Source organism: Lagopus muta, chromosome 2 (genome assembly GCF_023343835.1).
Source record: "Lagopus muta isolate bLagMut1 chromosome 2, bLagMut1 primary, whole genome shotgun sequence".
Lineage (NCBI taxonomy): Eukaryota > Metazoa > Chordata > Aves > Galliformes > Phasianidae > Lagopus > Lagopus muta.
In genome coordinates, this window is record NC_064434.1 from 47,777,616 (window position 1) to 47,792,593 (window position 14,978).

Here is a 14,978-nt window from a genome sequence, read left to right on the forward strand (position 1 = left end):
ACAAACACTGTGAGATGACATGCCATGCAAAGCAAGGTTTATGCTACACCTGTGTTCCCACTACCTATCCACCTAAATATTGGACTAGCCTGCCTGCAGCACAGACAATCAGCTGAACATACTGCAAGATCTCAACCTGGATCACACACTGGAAGCAAGAGGGTGCCTTTCCAGGCAGCAGCAGCCAATCACAGGAATTGGCTGGTTTGTTTGCTTTTGTTTGAGTCTTTTTTCCCCCTGCACAGAAATCCTTGCCATTCCCCTCTTAGGGTATGAAAATATAGTATGAGTGGCGTTAACTTGAAATAAGAACCGAATGAATGGAGGAAGTCTCTGAAAATAAATCTCTTTCAATGAATAAATAAACACAAGCATGTGTCACATAAAGCTGTGTCAGAAATGGAAGCTCTGCAGACTAGAGAGAACTGTTCTGGCATTTAACAAGTTCTGAATGAGAGAGTGGGGCCTGAAATTCTCATATATAAGCAAATCATGTTTAGGAACTAAAGTGCTAGGCATGAACATGAAGAAGAAAAAAAAAAACAACAGAAAAAAAAAAAACTTGCTGCAGATAAAATATTTAACATATTAATTGCATTAATCAGTACTAAAATAATACTGATTTAAAATACTAGTATGTAAAATACTAAAACACTTACTGTCAGAAAGCCAAGTTGCCTGTGTCACATTTATGCCTGCAGAGCAAAGCCAGGAGAGTAGTATTCAGAAGCAAATTCACTTTCTGGTATTGGAAAAAAAAAAATAGCAAGTTTACTGGCTTCTGGCACCACTAGATACTGCAGTGGCACAATGCTTCTGTTACACAGAAACATATAGCAAATTCAGAGCCAATTCTTCTACACTGAATCAATTAATAGGATTATTTTTTTTGGTAGGATTTTTTGTAATCTGTCATGTACCACAAGTTGCACCTAAGAACTTGGTACTTCTATAACCCTTCTGGCAAACTTACCACCTCTTTGTCACACAACAGAGAAGGTAAGATAGCAGAAATCCCACTTAGCGCATAAAGTGAGGTTAACACTCAACTTTCCAATAATCTGAAATCAGAGTGGGGGATACAAGTACATTCTGAAGTTTGGTTAATGATGCTTAACATAGTAACTGATTTGCACTGAGCAAACAAAAAAGTTACACCTTGTCATTGAGCAGAATAAAGTTATTTACTCATAGTGAAAATCTTTTATTCACATTTCCCTATTTTCATACACAGGAGAGTCCTCCTATCAGCGTATCACAGAAGTTGCCTACCCTCATTCAGATTTCCCTACCTTTCCTCAGGACACACTACTGACAAGGAACCAGATCTATAAAATCTACTTGACTTTCTATTTTAAGAGTGCAATCAGTTACAGTAATTAGGGTACTGAAATACTTTCTGAAGTCCAGTTTTGACAAACAGGGCAAAACAGATCCTCTTTATCTGTAAAAAGGCTGTCCCAAACTTGACAAGTCCTCCATGTACACCAAATCATATTTCCATCACACTTGAGATGTAGTCTTAGCAAAAATCTCATTAACAAAGCCATTACGATTCCACGAACAAGGACAAGCAATTAAACGGTATAATGAGCCACACATAAAGACAACATTCATAGGATCTTATTTGAGTAACACTAATCAAGTCTCTATTTACAGTGGCCATTTCAAGAGCCAAAATTCCTAATTTCATTACTTGAGTTAGATGACAAGGGAGGCAATGTAGCTTCTCACAGACTTGCACATGTGTAAACAAACCAGAGACAGCACCAAAACAAAGCACAAGATGGAGATAATGTCATTTTCAAACAAACAAACAAAAAAGCAAATATATCATTAGTTTAAAAAACATTGAGCAAAGAGACATGCCTGATAAAAAGTGTTCATTTTCTCTTATGTTCCATTAGAGTAAGACTTCAGATTAAAGTTCCCAATTAAGTTAAAAGACAACTGGTTGAATAATCTGTCATCCAAACTATTCCTCATTAAAAAAAATAAAAAATAATAAATAATAATAAAAAAAAAAAACCACAACCAACCACACACATTCCCTTGAAATACAGAGTAAAATGATTCCCTTCCTCCTTACTGCTCCTGGCACTAAGAACTATCACGTCTCAAATAACAAAAACGTTTCCACAAATAAAACTTAACAAAAATTTCAAATGCTTTGTTATTAGCAGCAGTTGACTTCAGAGACTGTACCAAGCCAGTGCAACAAAAAGAAATTACAAGGGAAACAAATACAGACTTAACAACAAAGAAGGCCAACAGATATGAGTCTATGAGTCACACAGTAAAGATCCTAGGATCTAATGTAGTAAAACTTAGGTTTTACCAAATGTTGAGGTGTATGCAGGCGGGGAAAGAGACCAGAAGAAAACCCTTAAGCCCTCAAAACATACCCTATGCACCAAGCACACCCAGGCTACTTAAGGGATCTGAGTATAAATGATATTTTAAGACTCTATACAAAATAGTTCTGCCTACTGACATTTCTGTCAAGGGACAATTTGCCTAGCAATATCTAGGCTAATAATAATCAGCTATGGAGTCCACAACTCCAGGAGAAAGACATTTTCAATGAATCTTCTTAAATCAGATCTGAGTCAAAAAATCCCACTCACATGAAGCTCATGTATGGAAAATGATTTAACATATGAATGTAAAGGAGAGAAATGCTGTACAGAGGTAGGATGCTGCCACTCTAAAATAAGGGCAGGTATCAGACTTGTGAACAAGGACAGCCTTACCAAAGTGCCACATTCTTCATAAAGCTGCAGTTGAAGCATGTTAGATTATTCAGCAGAGAGAAATAATTACAGCAGTCAATTACTGCAAGACTGTTTTCCTTACTGTACTCAATTATTCTGTCATTGTTAGAAATGAGAAAATGTGGATCCATTAAAAGCCTATGAAAAAAAATTGGCTAATATGATACTATATGGGAGGCTTTCTTTGTTTTGTTGTTACTGAAACACAGAGAGCATCTCATTAGAGATGGTGAAGAAAATAGAAGGTAAGCCCATTTCGGGCACTGGAAATGAGGCATAACTATCATGGTACCAACGTTGCAACAGTAATCCAAAATGAAAACTGGGCTTCTGAATCAGGTTTATCTGCTAAATTCATCTACAAAGGTTAGCCTAACCTACATAAAGTATTTCTAAATTACAAAACTGAACACGTTTGAATAGAAGTGGGTCTTGAAAGAACCACCTTTCTCCCAAGATAGCATAAACTTTATTTATATGTTTTGCCACCTTATTCAAAAGAATAACACCCCCAGTCCAATATAACCAAGATTCCTAAAGACGCAACATAAACAAGAACGCCCTTTGAACAATCTGCCTTCCCAGCAGTACCTGCCTCCCACCATGAAAAGACACATGTACCTCTTTAAAGGCCTGTCAACTTTTAGCATTCAGCATTTATGCTATTTACTGCAGCACATGCACAGTTCAGAGCTGGGCTAAAGGATAGTGCTGTGAGAGTACAAGTAACAAACAACTGGCCATCACAAAATTGTAAAAAAAAAAAAATATATATATATATATATATATATATATATATATATATATATATATATATATATAATAAAAGATAACATCTAAAATGTAGATGCTCAACATAAAGGAAAAGAAATGGAACAGAAGAGGAAAATCCTATCTCATAGCATTATCTAATCCTTCTTTTCCAGCAATCCAAAGCTATTTTTAAGCACCAGTTACGTAACTAAGTAGAACGATTTCTAGATTAACAGGTTCTATTTTTTCCCTCCCAGATAAGAGGATAAAACAATATTTCAGAACAGCAGTCACGTAATCAAGCAACTTCATTTTGCTGAAATGAAAGAATAAGTGGAAACTCCTGCCACAGGGTGTTTTTTTTGTTTGTTTGTTTGTTTTGGTTTTTTTTACTTGAAGTCCAGATGCTAACTTGCATTTGCCTTATATGAGGGCTGCCTAGCCTACAGCTTCCAATTCCATTTTCTTCAATGACAAGCAATGAAGATACACTGAAATCAAATATGCCCCTAGGAACATTCATTAAAAGCAATGGTTAAAGGGAAAAAAAATTATGCTACAGATGACAAGATACCTGTCCTCTATTTCTGAATCGTCTAGATATTCAAGCTACAAATACCATCCACCTCAACAGCTACCAGATAATCCCTCTGCTGGAGTTACTTCAACTCCACGTGGAAAAGACTGTCCAAAATATGGAGTAACAAAGCCCACCTGAAAAAATCCACCGCTTAACTCCAGGGAGAGAAAAACCCTAAATGTTTTCATCCTCTGTAAAAGAACATCATCAATGGGAACATACTTATCCCTCCACTTTCCTATACCAACAGAGGCAGAAGTTGTACTTTCTCAGTTCTAAAGGAAACTTACATATGCTATTGCAACTCTAACATTCCAGGTCCCACCTCCAACACCAGCGCACTCACATGAGCTAATCTGATCCCTTACAACACCAGAACTACCTCACCTCAGATGTGAAGAGAAAGCAAAGTGCACGTGTGATGAAAAGGGACTCAAGGGACCAGAGCTGACTCTGAGTGTTCCCCCAAGCACTTTAATTCCATGCAGATATAACTGTTATTCTTGACCAAGGAGTTTATTGATCCTTTCCATTCTATATGTAAGTACAGCCATAAACAGTCTACAGCTTACTGTCAACTAACTTCAAAAGGTTAATTCCTACTTTCAATTCCCAAGGAGACCGGACTTCTTGGCTACATTTGGGATTATTCATTACTGTAGATTTAACTCCTGTCCTTATGGTCTTTAGCCTAAAAATACTACATTCAAGTTGGCCCGTGCCCCATTTGCTCACCACTAAGAAATGAACCCTTTGTCTCAGTTCAAGCCACCAAGAACAGCTCCTTCCAACAGCAACAGCTGTTGGAGCAGCAGCTTTCAGGCATGCAGGAGACAGACCTTCATCTGAAGCCTCTCTCAACCTTGTATACACTGCCATTTCCTCTGCTGACTTCTTTCCGCAGCAGTGAGGCTGCAGGCCCTGCATGGCAGGAAGACAAGGCACTGCACACAGCTTGCAGCCTCTGCAGCACTTTGTGACTAGGTGCCTCAGCACACCATCTCCCTCCCTGCCTGCCACAGGCACAGATCAGGCCAGGCAGCTGAACGCAGACAACGTGCCACTGCTACATGCCACTCAGAAGTGGTGAACACACCACACGCCATTTACTTCAGAGAATTTGGGTATGCTTGCACCAAACATTTCCGAGACAGAGGTCATCCCTATTAATCCCAAGATTCCACTGCTGCTTCAAGAACAACAAAACTTGCTGGGAAGATCTCTCACCTTCAGACGCTGGTCCCTGCATAGTAACAGAACAATGTATTACTATAACTTGTATTCAGCTAGAACTGGGCTACTGAGAACCCTGCACTGTTTCACAATAAATCAGACGATGTCATCAGTAGGTCACCATCTGAAACCCAGTTCAGGTCACGCAGGAGTAACCTTAATTTACACTTTATCATTATTCTATAATCTAAAGGCACTTTTGGTGCTTTAAGAAGTAAGTATTATTGTCTCCATTTCTCATATGGAGAACAGGAAGTGGAGTACTAAAATAGTTAGCCTGATGTCACTCAGTAAACCTGACTTGTTTTTACCCACTGTTACCTACAACAAGCAGCACTGGTAGCCAGGAATTCTCAGCATTATTTTACAGCAACCAAAGATTTAGTATTACAAAGAGAAGTTGACTCCCCCACTACTAACAGAATGTTTTCTGAAGACGCCAGTGGCAAGCCAAAGATATTAAAAAAAAAAAGTCACAAAAAAACACCCTATAAAGCTGACTATAACATAATAAACAGATGCAGAAAAATCTGTTTTCTTGTACCTTTTTTTCTGGCCTTCACCATTTTAACTCTTACTTCAAATCACACAGAATCACAGAACTGTAGTGGTTGGAAGGGACCTCCTGAGATCATCGAGTCCAACCCCCCTGCCAAAGCAGGTTCCCTACACCAGGTAGCACAGGTAGGCATCCAGGCAGGTCTTGAACATCTCCAGAGAAGGAGACTCCACCACCTCCCTGGGCAGCCTGTTCCAGTGCTCCGTCACCCTCACTGTAAAGAAGTTCTTGCGCATGTTTGCGCAGAACTTCCTATGCTGCAGTTTCCGGCCATTTCCCCTTGTCCTGTCTCCACACACCACTGAAAAGAGTCCAGCCTCGCCATTCTGCCCCCCACACCTTAGATATTTATAGACCTGGATCAGGTCCCCTCTCAGTCTCCTTTTCTCAAGGCTGAACAGACCCAGTTCACTCAGCCTTTCCTCATAGGGGAGATGCTCCAGGCCCTTCACCATCTTCTGGCCCTCCGCTGGACTCTTTCCAAGAGATCCCTGTCTTTTTTGTACTGGGGAGCCCAGAACTGGACGCAGTACTCCAGATGAGGCCTTACCAGGGCACAGTAGAGGGGGAGGATCACCTCCCTCGACCTGCTGGCCACGCTCTTTCTAATGCATCTCAGGATGCCATTGGCCCTCTTGGCCACAAGGGCACACTGCTGGCTCATGGCCAACCTGTCATCCACCAGGACACCCAGGTCCCTCTCCGCAGAGCTCCTCTCCAGCAGGTCATCTCCCAACCTGTACTGGTGCATGCAATTATCCCTCGCCAGATGCAAGACTCTACACTTGCTTCTGTTAAACCTCATCTGGTTTCTTACTGCCCAGCTCTCCAGCCTGTCCAGGTCTTGCTGAATGGCAGCACAGCCTTCAGGCGTGTCAGCCAATCCTCCCAACTTCGTATCACCAGCAAACTTGCTGAGGGTGGCCACTATCCCCTCATCAAGGTCATTGATGAAGATGTTGAACAAGACCGGACCCAGCACAGACCCCTGAGGAACACCGCTAGTTACAGGCCTCCAGCCGGACTCTGCACCACCAACAACGACGCTCTGCGCGCTGCGCTCAAATACTTCTGTATTTCTGACACACCTATGTCTGGCACTGAGACTGACAACAACTGAATACTGTTCAATTTCTAATGCCTCATTTCTCTGCAGCATGAAGTAAAAAAAATAACAGTTTACATTTCTGTGATGCCCACTGACAACCTTCTTCTGAGTCCTCCATCTTCTCCATACACACTCTGAGGACTTGGTTTTGATTTCCTTAGAGGACAGTTGATATTTTGAGCAAATGTGAATAATACACAGATAAAATTAGCTGTGTTAATTCAGAAACTATATTTAGAACTAAATCTTGCACTCTTAGGAGAATTTATGCACTGTAAAAAAAAAAAAACAAACAAGCCTCAGTCCAGAAAGGGACTATACTTGCTTTCACGTCCACCAAAGCTGCTACGAAATACAGTTTCAGAGAAGAAAACCACTGCCATCTGAATACTATTTCCCAGAATCTTTCCATGATACAGGATTATATATGCATATCTTAAGGGTTATCAGCATTTTCACCTGCTAGTAGACTGCACACAAAGCAAAAATGGTTATATAATCAGGTTTACACACTGTCCCTCTGAACCTGTAAGTCACTTTTTTTGGAAACATTCTGAAAATTGTAAGCCATTTGTGTCCTTACAAAAGATCTGATTTCAGCTATGAAGCATGCCTCAATAAACAGATACCAAATTAGGAAAGAATTGTATAATGTCCAGTACAGTGTTCTACCTTGGCTTTTCCTGGACAAAATATTAACTTCTGCAACACACACACACACACACATAAATTAACAGCAGTTTATTCTTTCCCCATTCTTTCACTGGCAATTCACTTAAAAGAACATTTTTATCTTGAAAGATATCTGACATCTTATGTAGGTGTCAGGCACCATTCGGTCCTCCAAATCCATATTCCCTGGTACGTAACTCAGCACACACTGCAAATGACAAACAGTCTCACATTACAACACCTGATCCCCTGCATAGAACAGAACTGTAACCATCATTTCTACAGTCAGTCAAGATGAAAAAAATGCTAAAGCATTCAAAACAGAGAAAAGACAATTCTCTCTTCTCCTCAGAAAAGTTCTGAGGTTTGCTCCATCATCCTAAAAAGAAAATTAAAAAAAAAAAAAAATCAGATTGGTACTTCAATGTCTACCAGGATGGATTACCTGAATGCTGGTTCAACATCAACATCCCTCCCTAACGTACATCACCAGCATTACTAAAGATAGGTTTCAATTTAAACACAAGAATTGCAGACTTACTATAAGTGCTACTGTAAGACTTGTGAGCACTAAATTCTTTGAATTCTTTAATACTTTGAAATGCAGCATTAAAATACGAGGGGTTCACTGTTTATGAACTAACAAGCTTGAACAACAGCAATCAAAACTAAGCTTTTATTTAGAAGATTTGATGATAGCTTCTCTCTGCAGACCACAAAAATTAGAAGACAGTGTTTGCCCATCCATTTTGTTTTCCAGTGTGCACAGCTGTGAGTACAGAGACAGAGGTGGAGACCAGAGAATGTTTCAATTGCTGCCTTTGATAATGGAAAGAATTTAGTGTTTATAAGTTTATTTCCAGTTGTTGGCTCATACATTGGGGTATTTATAGTTCTCATCACTGTGGTATCCAAGCACATTAGCAGAGTGCTCTGACCCATGCAAAACAATGTAAGACTGCTTCTCCTCTGCTCTCCGACCTACTAGGAAACACCTTAATCTTGGTATTATGATCATAGCATGGTCAAAAATGAAAACCAGAACTCTTAAAAAACTAGACTCAATTTCAGATTTGCTCTTTTAAATATAATAAATAAACACAGGCAGTAAAGTACATCATAAAAACTAGCATGGGATAAAACAGCTTACCAGGATCTTCTCTCTATTTCAGAGTCAGCTCCATAACCACTAGTTCACAGACTCTGAATTATCTACTTATAACAACTATTCCAAAATATATATGTAATTCTCCCTAATAATGTTAGTTATTAAAGTTTTCTTTCACTCCAGAGAAACACGAGAGAGCCATTTTGCGCAATGCAGTATGTATGTTTTCCAGTGTTACTTAATAGTACCAGTAAATCCCTAACATAGCAAATTGTAATGGCATTTAGCCCACATCCAAGCTACCACGATGAAATCTGAAACTCTGCAAAGGGCAGCAATTTTAGAAGCCACATACAGATCTTCCCATCATCACTCAAGTGGTGGAAGGCTATTAATGCACTTTAGCTTTAAAGAGGTCGACACAAATGATTTTAGAGAAATCAAAACTAGCATGCTTCACATTCCATAAAATACTTGTAAGATAAATAAATAAATAAATCAACCACAGCTCAATTCCCTTTCAAGTCTTGTAGGCGAGCAATTGTAGGCAGATCAGGCCCAATTATATACTGAAATATTAGAACACTGGAAACAGCATAACCGTATTGGTAATAAAATTGTAAATGCTGAATGCAGGAATGGCTTCTTAACAAAAAGCAGAAAGTAATTTTTATACTGCGTTTCTGTACTGCGGTTTAATTTAAAGATTTTAATTTATATTCTCATTTATTGTAGGCTAAAGAGATATGTGATGTTACGAAAAAAACGTACATTATCTTTGTTATATACATAAAGGCACACAAACTCTCCTTGCCTGTATTCATAAATGTATCTATACAAGGGCATACAGAAAAGAAATGAAGTAACTTAACCAGCCTAAAATTCAGCCAGTTTCAGAGGAAAAAAAATAATCCATAATTCTCTAAGTCTCTCAGTTCTCTAAACCTGAAGCACAGAACTCAACCATATTTGTCAGACTCTTTATCAAGTCCTACAGTTACACCACAGGCAACGAGAATAATAACCACTCATTTAAGAAAATGGCTAAATAACATTTTTCAACTTTTACAGTAAATGAAGGCTACACTATTCCCATGGGCATATGAAATTCTCAGAAGACTCCATAAACAAGAACCCTTGCCAGAAAGTCACATTTTATTATTTCTGCTAGACAATGCTACCTGCCAGAATTAGGTATATGTTCATTTATATCCCTAGAATTGCTTCCTACTCTGAATTTCCATTTTAATCAAAAAATTTCAGAAGTACCATTTAAGAGCCTGGGGGTTTTTTGCATTCTTTAGCTCTCTCCAAGATAACCCATCCTGATTTCCACTGAAAAATTAGAGATTCTGCCCTTCTACTCTGTGCTGGTGGGGGCCTCACCTGAAGGTACTGCATCCACACTGGAGTCCTCAGTACAGGAGAGACACAGACCTATTGGAGTGCATCCCAAGAAGGGCCATAAAATGATCCGTGGAGTGGAACACCCCTTCTATGAGGACAGGCTGAGAGAGCCTGGGGCTGTTTGGCCGGGAGAAGAGAAGGCTCTCAGGTGACCTGGTAGCAGCCTTTCAGTATCTAAAGGGGAGCTACAGGAAAGAAGTGGACAAACTCTTTAGGCAGGTCTGCGATGACTGAACAAAGGGAAATGGTTTCAAGCTTCAAAAGGGTAGATTTAGTTTGGATATAAGGAAAAAGTCTTACAGTAAGTGTGGTGAGGCACTAGAAAAGGTTGCCCAGAAATGTGGTTGATGCCCTATCCCTGGAGATTTTCAAGTCAAGGGTGGGTGAGGCCCTGGGCAACCTGATCTTGCTGTGCATGTCCCTGTTTTTTGCAGGGGTGTTGGACTAGATGACCTTTAAAGGTTCCTTCCAATACTATGGATTCTACAAGTCTATGAAAAGCAACATGAGAAGTTACAGCAAAGACCATAAAGCCAGAAGTCTGGCCAGAATCAATCTTAACATTTTTTCTTTAATAAATGACCACTGAACAAATGGCAAAGTAGAAACTGGAGCAGTTCTGTCACTTGTGAACTCCATGTACAGCTTGCCCAGCTGAGCACCCTGTACAGTCATTTACTGTAGACCACACAGCATCAAAGAGTAAGGCAGTTTGACTCTGAAGTGAAGATGAGAGATGTTTCAAGGAAGGCCTAAATGATAGAAAGCATACTTATATTGCAAACCGCTTCAACTCAGATATTTCTCCTTCCTCCCACACAGCACATCACTACTGGGAACAAAAATAGGGGCCATCCATGGGAGGAACTACCAGGACTACTGGTGCTGGTGGCACTGGTGAGAGTTGAACGGAGAGGAAAAAAAGTAACGTAAGATAATGGTAAGGCATATGTCACAAGGGCAGCACATTTCCAGTTCTACCAAAGTCATGAATCACTTAACTAAGGATTTCCTGAACAGCAGATACAACACAAATAATACTAGCAGAAACAATGCGAGTTATACTAGCAATCTCCACAAAAATTACTTTTCTTCACAAGGGATACTTTCAAGTTTTGTTTTTTTCCTCCTTGCCTACATAAGGGAAAAAAAAGAGTTACTCTTCCACAAGCAGTACCACCCAGCAGAACACATTTTCTTTTAAAGCTTGCAAACTCACAGGAAAATCACCATTTCTAAGACTCCATGCCCATTAAACCTACAAAAACCACCCAGCATCCTCTTCAGTTACAATCCAGAAGACATTCAGTGCAGTAATAAGTGAATGGTGACATTTGAAATTCATTCTTTGAACCATCCTATTAAAACACAGAAGTTAAAGCCCAAGATCTCAGCTGCACGCTCCTTTTACCAAATATCTGTACCAGAAGTTTGTCAGTTCTTATTTCCACCAAAACAACAAAAAATCTCCAAGTCCTTAATATTGTCTAAAAAAAAAAAAAAAAAAAAAAAAGTTTCAACTTGTTCTTTTAGCCATTTGAACATACCTAACATTTAAGGATGACATCAGCTGATTTGATTATGGGCCCCATCAAATCCATCTCCCTCTTCTTCTACACATTTCAAATATATTTTTAATGCACTTTTTGAGCTAACTAAAATTAGAATTTGCCACCATTTTCAACTGAAAAGAATGAATAAATGCAGATGGTCCACAATGAGAAAGAAGGGAATGCTTTTAGCTACACCAATTCTCAAAGGAAAAGCTTAATCTGAAAGCATCCCTGATCCATTTAAGAATTTCCTTTGCAGCATTTGTATATAAAGTTAGAACAATAAGCATAATCCTATCCAGAATTTCTAAGCATTTCAACAGTAGAAGTTATAAACGGGAGAACTGAAAACCTCCTGCTACTTCATACAAAAAAAAGTCACAGTTTACATTAGCCTAGAAAAATTCTATTTACAAATGCAAAATATTTTTAGCTATTGACAGTGATAGGCTAAGCTCTGATGGAAAAGGATGTGCCACAAAGAGTTTATCATAGCTCCTACAACTTAAGAAATATACACACGATGTTCAAGTCTGGTTCACAAATTCACATCAGGAATAAAATCACCCTGTATACTTAAGAGTAGCAGCCCAAACACGAGTTCTTCGAATCAACACACGTGTACACACAAAGTAAAGATACAACATTACGTATGTTTATGCATTGTTACATGACTATATATAATAAGAAATAATATTGTGTTGTATATTCCTATCTTATTTTTTATTAATTTTTAAACTCTGCTTTATATTTTTAGAGGTAATGGTTAAGCCAGCCCATAGTTCTGGCCAGTAAAAGAATAAATAAAACCAGAAAGAAAAAAAAGGCAGATAGTTGTATTTACTACTACTATAAGCAATAATAATAATACAGCAAGTCATCACAAGGGAAAAGAAAAATATTGTAAGGTAAGGATCACAAGCAGGGCGATACATTTATGGATAATCATGTCTTACAAGTTTTTGTAAATACTAACACCTGGTAGGTGTATTTCACTTTTACTGTGCTTTTTGTTCCTTCTGCATCTGAAGGAACAGCAATGGGGAGAAGTACAAAGAGAAGAGGGTGCAAATCCTGAACTACGGAGTGAACAAGAAGAAACTGACCTTAGAATTAGAACTTTTTCTTCCACACCTTTTTTTAAAGAACACAGGCTCCTATTAACCCATAGAAGTAGACTGTTAGCATGCTCATCAGTCTGATCCTCCATTATCCTAACAGCATCACTCAATGATGTTAAAAAAACCTGGATTTCTTTTAAAACTACTAGCTATTCTGCATGGGATTAAAAAAAAATACAGTAAAATGCAAACTCAATCTACAATCTTCTTTATCAAATCAAGATCCCCTTTAAGGAAAACACTGTTATGTATCTGTACCATTGATGAAACAAAGAAAAGGCTGCATGAAAAACTATCTGCTGGGAGTATGTTTTCACATTACAAGTAATAGATTTCAATAGTTTTCTTGCCAATAATCTTTCTCCCTCTAAAAATACACAGCTTTACCTATGCATCTAGATTGTTTGTTTTTAAAAATCTCAAATTAGTAAGATCAGAAAGAAAAGCAATATGTATACACAGAAGATACTCTCCAGGTGTACACAATTAATATTTTTGGCCAGGGTTGCTTTGAAGTGTTTCTCTGCAGAGAAGGCTAGAAAATGCATTTAAAAGCTGCTCATTACATAAATCGTACCTGTTTTCATAAGCAGAACAAAGCCTGAACTTTTCAACACATTTCTAAGGAAAGTTTCTATACAAGCACACATAAAATTGCAGGGGAAAGTCACTTTCAATGGAAGATAATTTCAAAATAGTCCAGAGGAATACAAATAAGCTCACCTCTGCAAAGCCTCCGCATGGTCAGTTGGTGAACGATTTATTATAAGCTGTGGGGGTTGATGGCTTACTTGGGGATCTCCCAGGAAAGAGAAAGTTTGCGTATTTTGTTTTAAAAAACAAGTAGCAACTAAAAAGAACAATGCAAACTAAGCCAAATCAAGATACAAGCATCCTCTCAGCACAGCCAATATTCCTCCATCCACAGGAGGATTTTTAAGAGAATTTCCTTCAGAAATGCCAAAGATCTATATCCAGACAAGAGATCAAACTTTAAGCCAAATTTTAAGTTAAAAAAGAAAAAGAAAAAAAAGTTTGAGTAGCATCATGTAAGACTTACTACACAAATAAAAACATACCTTTAAAATACACTTTCTTGAAGTTGAATTTTTTTTTCAGTAGCATAGAAAAAGCCAAGACAAGGTAAAAAAAACCCAAAAAGGTAATTTCTGCATTGAGACATATCCTGCAGTTTTCTCAGCAGCTAGCTTAAAATTCCAACAATTCAGACGTCATATCTGTAATCTGCAGCATCATCCATTAGCTCTTTTATCATGAAGTTACAGAGAAAGTAAAGAGAAGAGCTCCTTTCAAGTAGAACAGAGAAAAACGAACAAGGGCTCCAAATCTCACCCCGAAATGAAAAGGCTATTTATTACTGCACCTCAATGACCGTTCTGCAGCCAAGAGGAAAACACAGAGTCTACAGTTTTTGTTGTTGTTGTTTCTTTTCCTTTCCTTTTTTTTTTTTCCTGGCAGTACTAACACTACCAATATTGTCTCTATCTCTACAACAGAGCCACAAAAACACGGTCCTAAGCAACAAGTTCATTTCAGCTCAGTACTGAATTCAGTGCAGCTTTGAACTCAGAAAACAAGTGCCGAACCTCAGACCAGGTCACTTAGTGCTGCCTGGCACACCCTAACGAATTCAGTTGGTATAGTTCATATGGTAGAAAAGTTCATATCTGCATTTTATGTGACAAAGACTATTCTTCAGACTATGTACAAACTTCTTATAGATTTCTTTATATTGACCTATAGCTCTAGTGCACAGCTATAAAGCTAAAATTCAGATGTAGGAATACCTACCTGGGAAATGTTCTCACCTCTACTCTCCCAATGTATTTCATACAGATTCTTCTTAATTCAAAATGTGCTTGGATTTAAGAACCTTCCTCTTGCACCTCAACTCTAAATACTCACTACTGGCTAAAACAAAGAACAATAAAACCAAAAGGTACCCAACAAAGGAGTTAAATTCACTCAAGCTTCCACATAAAAACTAACTGAAAGCCTGTGCACTCTCACTATGAACTGACATTAATGATCAAATCCTTTCACACCTACTTGTTGTGATTCTTTTTCAACTACTTTTGTCTAATATCAG

The 14,978-nt window shown here is 38.4% G+C and overlaps 1 protein-coding gene across 4 annotated transcripts in view; it reads right to left on the reverse strand.

The window, feature by feature from the left end:
* CEP85L (centrosomal protein 85 like) overlaps window positions 1-14,978 on the reverse strand; it is a 142,420-nt gene that overhangs the window by 75,473 nt on the left and 51,969 nt on the right. Inside the window, exon 1 of one of the 4 annotated variants that reach the window (XM_048934750.1) lies at window positions 660-742. The exons of the other annotated variants lie outside the window; for them this stretch is intronic. The gene's annotated coding sequence lies outside the window, so the exon portion shown is untranslated. Of the gene's footprint in view, window positions 1-659; window positions 743-14,978 lie in introns of those variants that run through there. 4 annotated transcript variants of the gene reach the window in all.